The sequence below is a fragment of the Glandiceps talaboti genome, chromosome 4 (genome assembly GCF_964340395.1).
Source record: "Glandiceps talaboti chromosome 4, keGlaTala1.1, whole genome shotgun sequence".
NCBI lineage: Eukaryota > Metazoa > Hemichordata > Enteropneusta > Spengelidae > Glandiceps > Glandiceps talaboti.
The window spans coordinates 14444694-14451132 of NC_135552.1; the positions used below are offsets into that span (position 1 = coordinate 14444694).

Here is a 6439-nt window from a genome sequence, read left to right on the forward strand (position 1 = left end):
TCTCAATGCTGTAACATACATACAACAGATTTACAACAAGCAATATTATATAGTTCCTTTAAACGATCGCGAAACATGGCCATTGATGTGAACAGATGTCGCATACTCATGAATATTTTCTGATGACAATTACAAAGCAAATTAGCATACAGTGCCTCCTCCCCCTACTCGTCTCACCCGGTCAGGACGTCTTGACCTTGGTAACATTATGAAGAGTGGTGCTGAATTACTATTTGGCGGCTACAACGGTTATCGATCATACACACTCGTATGCTTGTATCTTGCATAGAGTAATATGTACATGGCTATTATTAGTAACAGAAGTAGTCGTTAGAGAGTGTCGATGCGCCAGATGCAATGAAGCACAGTCATCTCTTGTTTCCAAAGCGGACGTTGTTTTCTAGTTTATGATACTGGAGAATACCGTAGAGCATCGTTCAATTGATAATATAAAATCACATTGACACATGCTAAACGATAGATTTATCTGTAATAGAAAAGGTTTACCTGCTACTAGTAACGTACGTACACCTACGTACCTCCCGGCATCCAATGATGACCTCGGTTGCCTTGGTATGTAATGCATAACATTAACATTATAGATTACATTTTTACATTATTCGTTATGTACGCATAGCTGTGTGCTGGTAAAATGTATGGTATAAATGGTTATCACTATTAATACGACTCTACCCCCCCCCCCCCACACACACACACACTAAAATTAATCGGCGCTATCAAAGTCCCATATTTACCTCCCATATATAAGGCAAAATAAAAATAAATGTTTGTTTCCGAGAACATGACTTCAGAAATTGGGCAGGTAGGTCAGAATTTTACTTCGAAATTATAAACAAGTTATGCAGACTGTGCTGTTATAGTCTAAAAAGACCTGGTTTCTCTCCGGAATACATTTTTTTTTAAATAGTGAACACAGATGAAGCAAAGGCGTGAATGTGTACACGGAATTAAAAGTAAATTTTTACCATTTTACCTTGTCAGCTTATCGGAAACACGCTATATTTTTATTTAGCCTGAGGGGGTTATGAAATAGTGATCATTGTCTGTCCGTGCATGTCTGTGTCTATATCATTTTCTTTAAAACAGCGCGTCAATTTAAATGAAACTTTAGTACACATCTTCCTTATGACAAAAGGAAGGACTAATTAGGTTTTGATTAGATTTTGGTAAACATCCTATGAATATTAATAATGATTCATTTGCATAATTATTAATGTAAGGAATTGGGCAGTCTCTTTGGTTGCGTGCTTCAAATGTCACATAATTTGGTGTGTTGTTGATATACCTTTGGATTTATTGAGTCATTTGCATAATTAATTATATTATAATTAGGCAATATCTTTGGAATCTTCAAATCAAACATAATTTGTGTATACATTGATGATAATAATGTGCTTGTGTCCTTTTAAACTTACTGATTTTGCTTTGACTGAACTGAACTGATTTTCCTTTGACTTTTCTTGAGTAATTTGCATAATTAATGATTTTCCGGTTTATATATGATGTTACAGATTTTCGCATTCTGACCATATGTGATGAAACTAATCAAAGGCTCTTTGTGCTTTCGGTAGGCATTCTGTTTACATCACGTTGTTAAATGTTCTCTGCCCCTTACGGAGGCCCGGCATTCAGCTTACATCTGGTTTACATTTTCATAATTAACGATTTTCAGTAATTAGATTGAATGTCAAGAATGCAAGCTCAAAATTTCATACAATTTGGTGTATATGCATCGACGATAACAAAGCGCATGTGTTCTGTAAAGCATTTGCCAAATGAATGATTTTCAGTAATGAAGTAATATCTTAAGAATGCAAACATTCAGATTTCATATGATTTGGTACATACCTAACAATAAAAAAAGCCTACGTGTTCTATAAAGCTCATTGACGTAGCCGCTCGTTTAAAGGGCCATTTGTTATATACATGTATACATGATTTTTGGCCATTAGGCAATATCTAGAGAATGCACGCTTGTTTAAATTTCATCATGATGAATTCCATGATCTTTCAGTGTACATTTTTTGGTGGACTATCACTGTTTACACGATCTTGATTACATGGTGATTATATCCTCACAGCAAAGCCATCGCTATCACATCCACTTGTGTAATCTACCACATTGACCAACAATAGTATTAGTTTGTGTCTATCGATTGTAAGCTGAAAGTTGTCAAATTTGTCAGAAAATATGAATACTTTCACTGATTTCCCGGGGGGAGGGGAGGAGCACCAGTATCGAACCAGGGCATATCACACGATTATACACTTTGCACACATGTAGCAACCTTTCAATGCTACTGATTCACCCTAGCAACTAGATGTCAGGTGGGACATGCCCTATTTAATACCATGAATATGTTGGATGTGAATACTGAGGACAATCTGCTGAATGGCGGTGTCACAGGTTTATGAAAGAGATTTTGAATAATGGAGATAAAATGTGACAAATAGAAAATGTGAAGGACTACATAGAATGTGCTTGTAATGAATTTCCCTAAAATCGAAGTTCTTCAAAACTTTTACACCATGAAAGCTTGCGTCTCGTCCTTTTGAAACAATAAAATAAATTTGGGGTCCACCATCTTGTTTAAATTTCAAGGAAATCGACAAACTGTCATTTTCCCATATCTTGCGTAGATTAACAACATAGTATTCGGCAGCCAATAATTGGATTCTAAAATGACGTAATCTTGATGTAAAATGTTAACTTCTATTTATATAACAAAAGCGTACGTGTACAATATAGCCTTTGTGTTGTTGTCATTTGCATGATCAATTAAATTTGCCATAGATATTTATAGTAGCGCAGATATTATAATTTTAAGTGCGTGTAGGAACAAGGACCGAAAGGCTGGTGTTTTGTCATTAGGGAAGGCATTTAGTCATCATCTGGATAATTTTGAAACTTTTAACTGCGGCATTTCTCTGCCACATATTCAAGTCCTCAACATTGAGCAAGGATTAGATCATTTCCAGTACCAGCAAATCTAAATTAATTGGTGTTGACTGATAAAGTAATACTTTTATCATTCGTTAATAGCTATGGGAATGATGGTACCCATCATACCTTCTCAGTCAGCACGTGTTTACGAGCCAGAGCATCACAACCTAAAGATCGAAATTTCAAAGCTCAAAGTTCCATTAACAAATTGGTTTGTACAAACACATTTCACTGCTGATACGTACTTACTTTCAGGGTCGTAGCCTGACCAAATTGCCAAGGGGGGCAGCACTTTGTCTTGGTGCAATCTTGCATTTAAAATTTAGAAAAGTGCTAATTAACATAAATGTGCATGTAATTTACATAATATATATATTGTAGCATACGCAATTAAATATCATATGTAAGGTCAGAAAAAAATACAAAATGCTGGTCAACGGGTAACCTAACCCATCACATTGGGTAAGTAGGTCGATTTCATTTTTTCACAATGCTTGACAAGGATAAAACAAACCATATATAATGATAGCAAAATATTTCAGGTCGAGTTTAGATAGAACTTATTCAGTCATCTTGATACTATCTCTTGCAATTTGTCTGCATAGCTACAGTTAGGAAATGTACACAATTTACGGTTAAACAAACGGTGTAGTTCCTCCCACCCTCTCTTCTCCAAAAATTTTAAGCCCCGCCAATTGAAACTCAAGCATTATTTTAGCCACCCCTTCTGTCACCTACACTACAGTTGAGATATAAAATGATATGGTACAATGATGCATTGGGAGGAGACAACTCCAAAGGTGAAAAAAAATTGAAAATAAGACAGTGTAGGAGGCCATTTAGAAGCATAAAATATCAAACTATAGATATAATAAAATACCAGAATTGAAACAATTATGCTATGTATTACATATTATTTGGAAGTGTATTTTGTTGTGGCAAAGCTGAAAGATATTATGCGGATGTGCACATGGTAAATGACTTCTCCTGAAGTTTAATTTGGTTCCAAAAAATCCCGAATAAAGAGCAAAACATTTGAAGACTTTCAGACTTTTGATGGTCGTAAACTTTTGTTCAATTCTTTTTAGTGCACATTGGATATTTAATCTCAATTCATGCTTGTATGCAACATTAGAGCCAAGTAAACCACTGTATAAGATATTATATTATTTGGAATAGACTCAAATATATATTGTTACATGAACTATTCAGAAAATATAAAGAAATGTCCTTAATTTTGAAAAGCCCGCATGAGGATATATTGCCCATCACCAGAAAAAAATATATGGGTAGGTTGAACAGCTTTTTTCATTTTTTCTGGCCTAATGTTGTATCTTTCAAGTAGTTGCCGAAAAGATGTCACATTCAAAGTAAAAAAATGGATGGTGCTTTCTCAAATAAGTAACACAACAAAATAACCATTTTCTTTACCCAACTCCCAAAACTGTTATGGCCTCGTTTATGTCGGAACCCAAGGTGAACTCAGTGAATTCTCCTTGTCATTATCATTATAATGGAAATTGAAGTTTGGATTTTGATGTCGAAGGTACAGCTCTGTTTACAAATTCAGGGCCATTCTTTCCATAGCAAATTGTCGCTTCAAAATGAATTGCGGAATAACGCTAGTGTCAGTGTGCAATGAGATAATTATATCAAACAACTTTTTAACCAAAGACAACGTCGAACACAATTATTGAAAGAAATATCTTCAAATAGTGGATCTTAAACTGCGTACCTAGTTTAATAGTTTTTCAGGGCCACCAAATATTCCAAAAAGAGATCTGCCGTTTTATCAGTATGAAATGTTTTAATATAAGGAACAAGCAAAGATGTAAATGAGATCGAGCGCATCTTCGGAGTCACTGCATGCAGCATAGCAGGCGACCTCACGTTGAACGACTTTTTCCGTCTTTTTTTCTTGAGTTTCACTCGCTGACATTATTATAATTGCGACTTACTATCTTCAAATGAAGGAGACTTTCAAGACTACTGTTACTCGCGGAAAATACACAGTGAATGTGTGCACTTCTTTTGTACTTTCCCACACAAAGAATTTTTAATTTGCTGCAAAAAGTTACAATTTTTAACTGGACACATTTTTATTCAAAGTTAAGCCAGGGTACAATAGCGATATAAGATACATATTAGCCAGGAGTCAGCAGTGTACAGTCACTATGAACTATCAATTTAAATCGCACATGCTAGGAATCGTCACGTAAATAACGATTTTAATAGCATCGCTATGTATTCAAAAAGTAGCTTTTCTTTCTTTCTTTTTTCCAAAATCTCCGGGGGGCAGCTGCCCCCTTTGCCCCCCCCCCCCCCCCGCAGGCTACGGTACTGACTCTAATGCTTGCTATATTGCACATACAACTGTAACATGAAAATATCAATCCATTATAGGAATTGATCTGCATTGGTGCACGGGAACCGCCTTATATTGCCTTATATTAGTGTGCATGTGATCTGTATTGCCCGATATCGCCGTTGATCTGTATTGGCATAGTGTCTGTCGGCTATTTCACAATCAATGCTCAATTTCCACTGTTACGTTTGTTGCATTGTCATGGCTTCGTTTCAACAAATTAAGCACAACTGAGGAACTTGATTTAGTTCCCCCTTTATTATAGTAACTAGTTCTACAAGACATGCAGGTTTCTTCTATGTTTGTAAACCACAACACCTGTTCGGGGCACAAAAATAGGCCTGTAAAAATCATTAATTAATTAATATGTTGGTGCCCTCAAAATATATGAATTTTTAATCATGTAGATGTAATCATTTTGTGACAATATATAGCTCCATGATGTATACAGGATGATTTCTGTTAGTGTCCTACTTCTGTGATTCACATCCAAACGGATTTGAGTTACTTCAAAATTTATCGTTGGGGAGGTTTGTCGTTATTGTTTTGTGTTTACACTTGCTATGATATGGGTCTGGCAAAGAGATTACGGTCACCATTTATGGTGAGTTTTATCAATGCAGTAAGTTAACGAAACAAAATAATTCTTTTGAAGGTAGGAGCTATAATTATATGAGAACTAAAGGTCCCAAAAAACAGTTCCTTATGTCACGCAACAATGGTAATGTCTGTAACGTTGTTATCATAGCATTACTAATTCTGGTTTAAAGAACTTTAAATAGATGCCCATACCTACAGTGAATAATAGGATTTGCAATCTAGTGTGTGTTCCCAAGACTCTGATGCGGTGTGCACGTGGTGACGGTTTTGTCCGTGATGTTTGGTGTCAGAAACCCGAAGTACATTTATACATATCACTAGGCTCATCATGAGGAGCACATATTTGGGTACTTTAAGTGTTTACACTATCTTGATTACAGGGCGATTATATTATATCCGACGAACAGAGGCACCGCTATCACCCACTTGTGCAAATCCACAGCATCCAGCCATAATAGTTAGTTTGTGGCTTTCTGAGTAAGCTGAAAGCTCATTTTCCACGGTAGTAT

General features: G+C 35.8%; 1 protein-coding gene across 3 annotated transcripts in view; it reads right to left on the reverse strand.

Moving 5' to 3' along the window:
* LOC144434549 (membrane-bound glycerophospholipid O-acyltransferase 2-like) overlaps nt 1-545 on the reverse strand; it is a 14619-nt gene extending 14074 nt beyond the window's left edge. The window contains exons 1-2 of one of the 3 annotated variants that reach the window (XM_078123015.1): nt 508-545; nt 1-8 (exon numbers count right to left, since the gene is read on the reverse strand). The exon at nt 1-8 is cut by the window's left edge and continues 129 nt beyond it. The gene's annotated coding sequence lies outside the window, so the exon portion shown is untranslated. Of the gene's footprint in view, nt 233-507 lie in introns of those variants that run through there. The other 2 variants (XM_078123017.1, XM_078123016.1) reach the window with 2 other exon arrangements.
* Nucleotides 546-6439: the final 5894 nt, after the last annotated feature.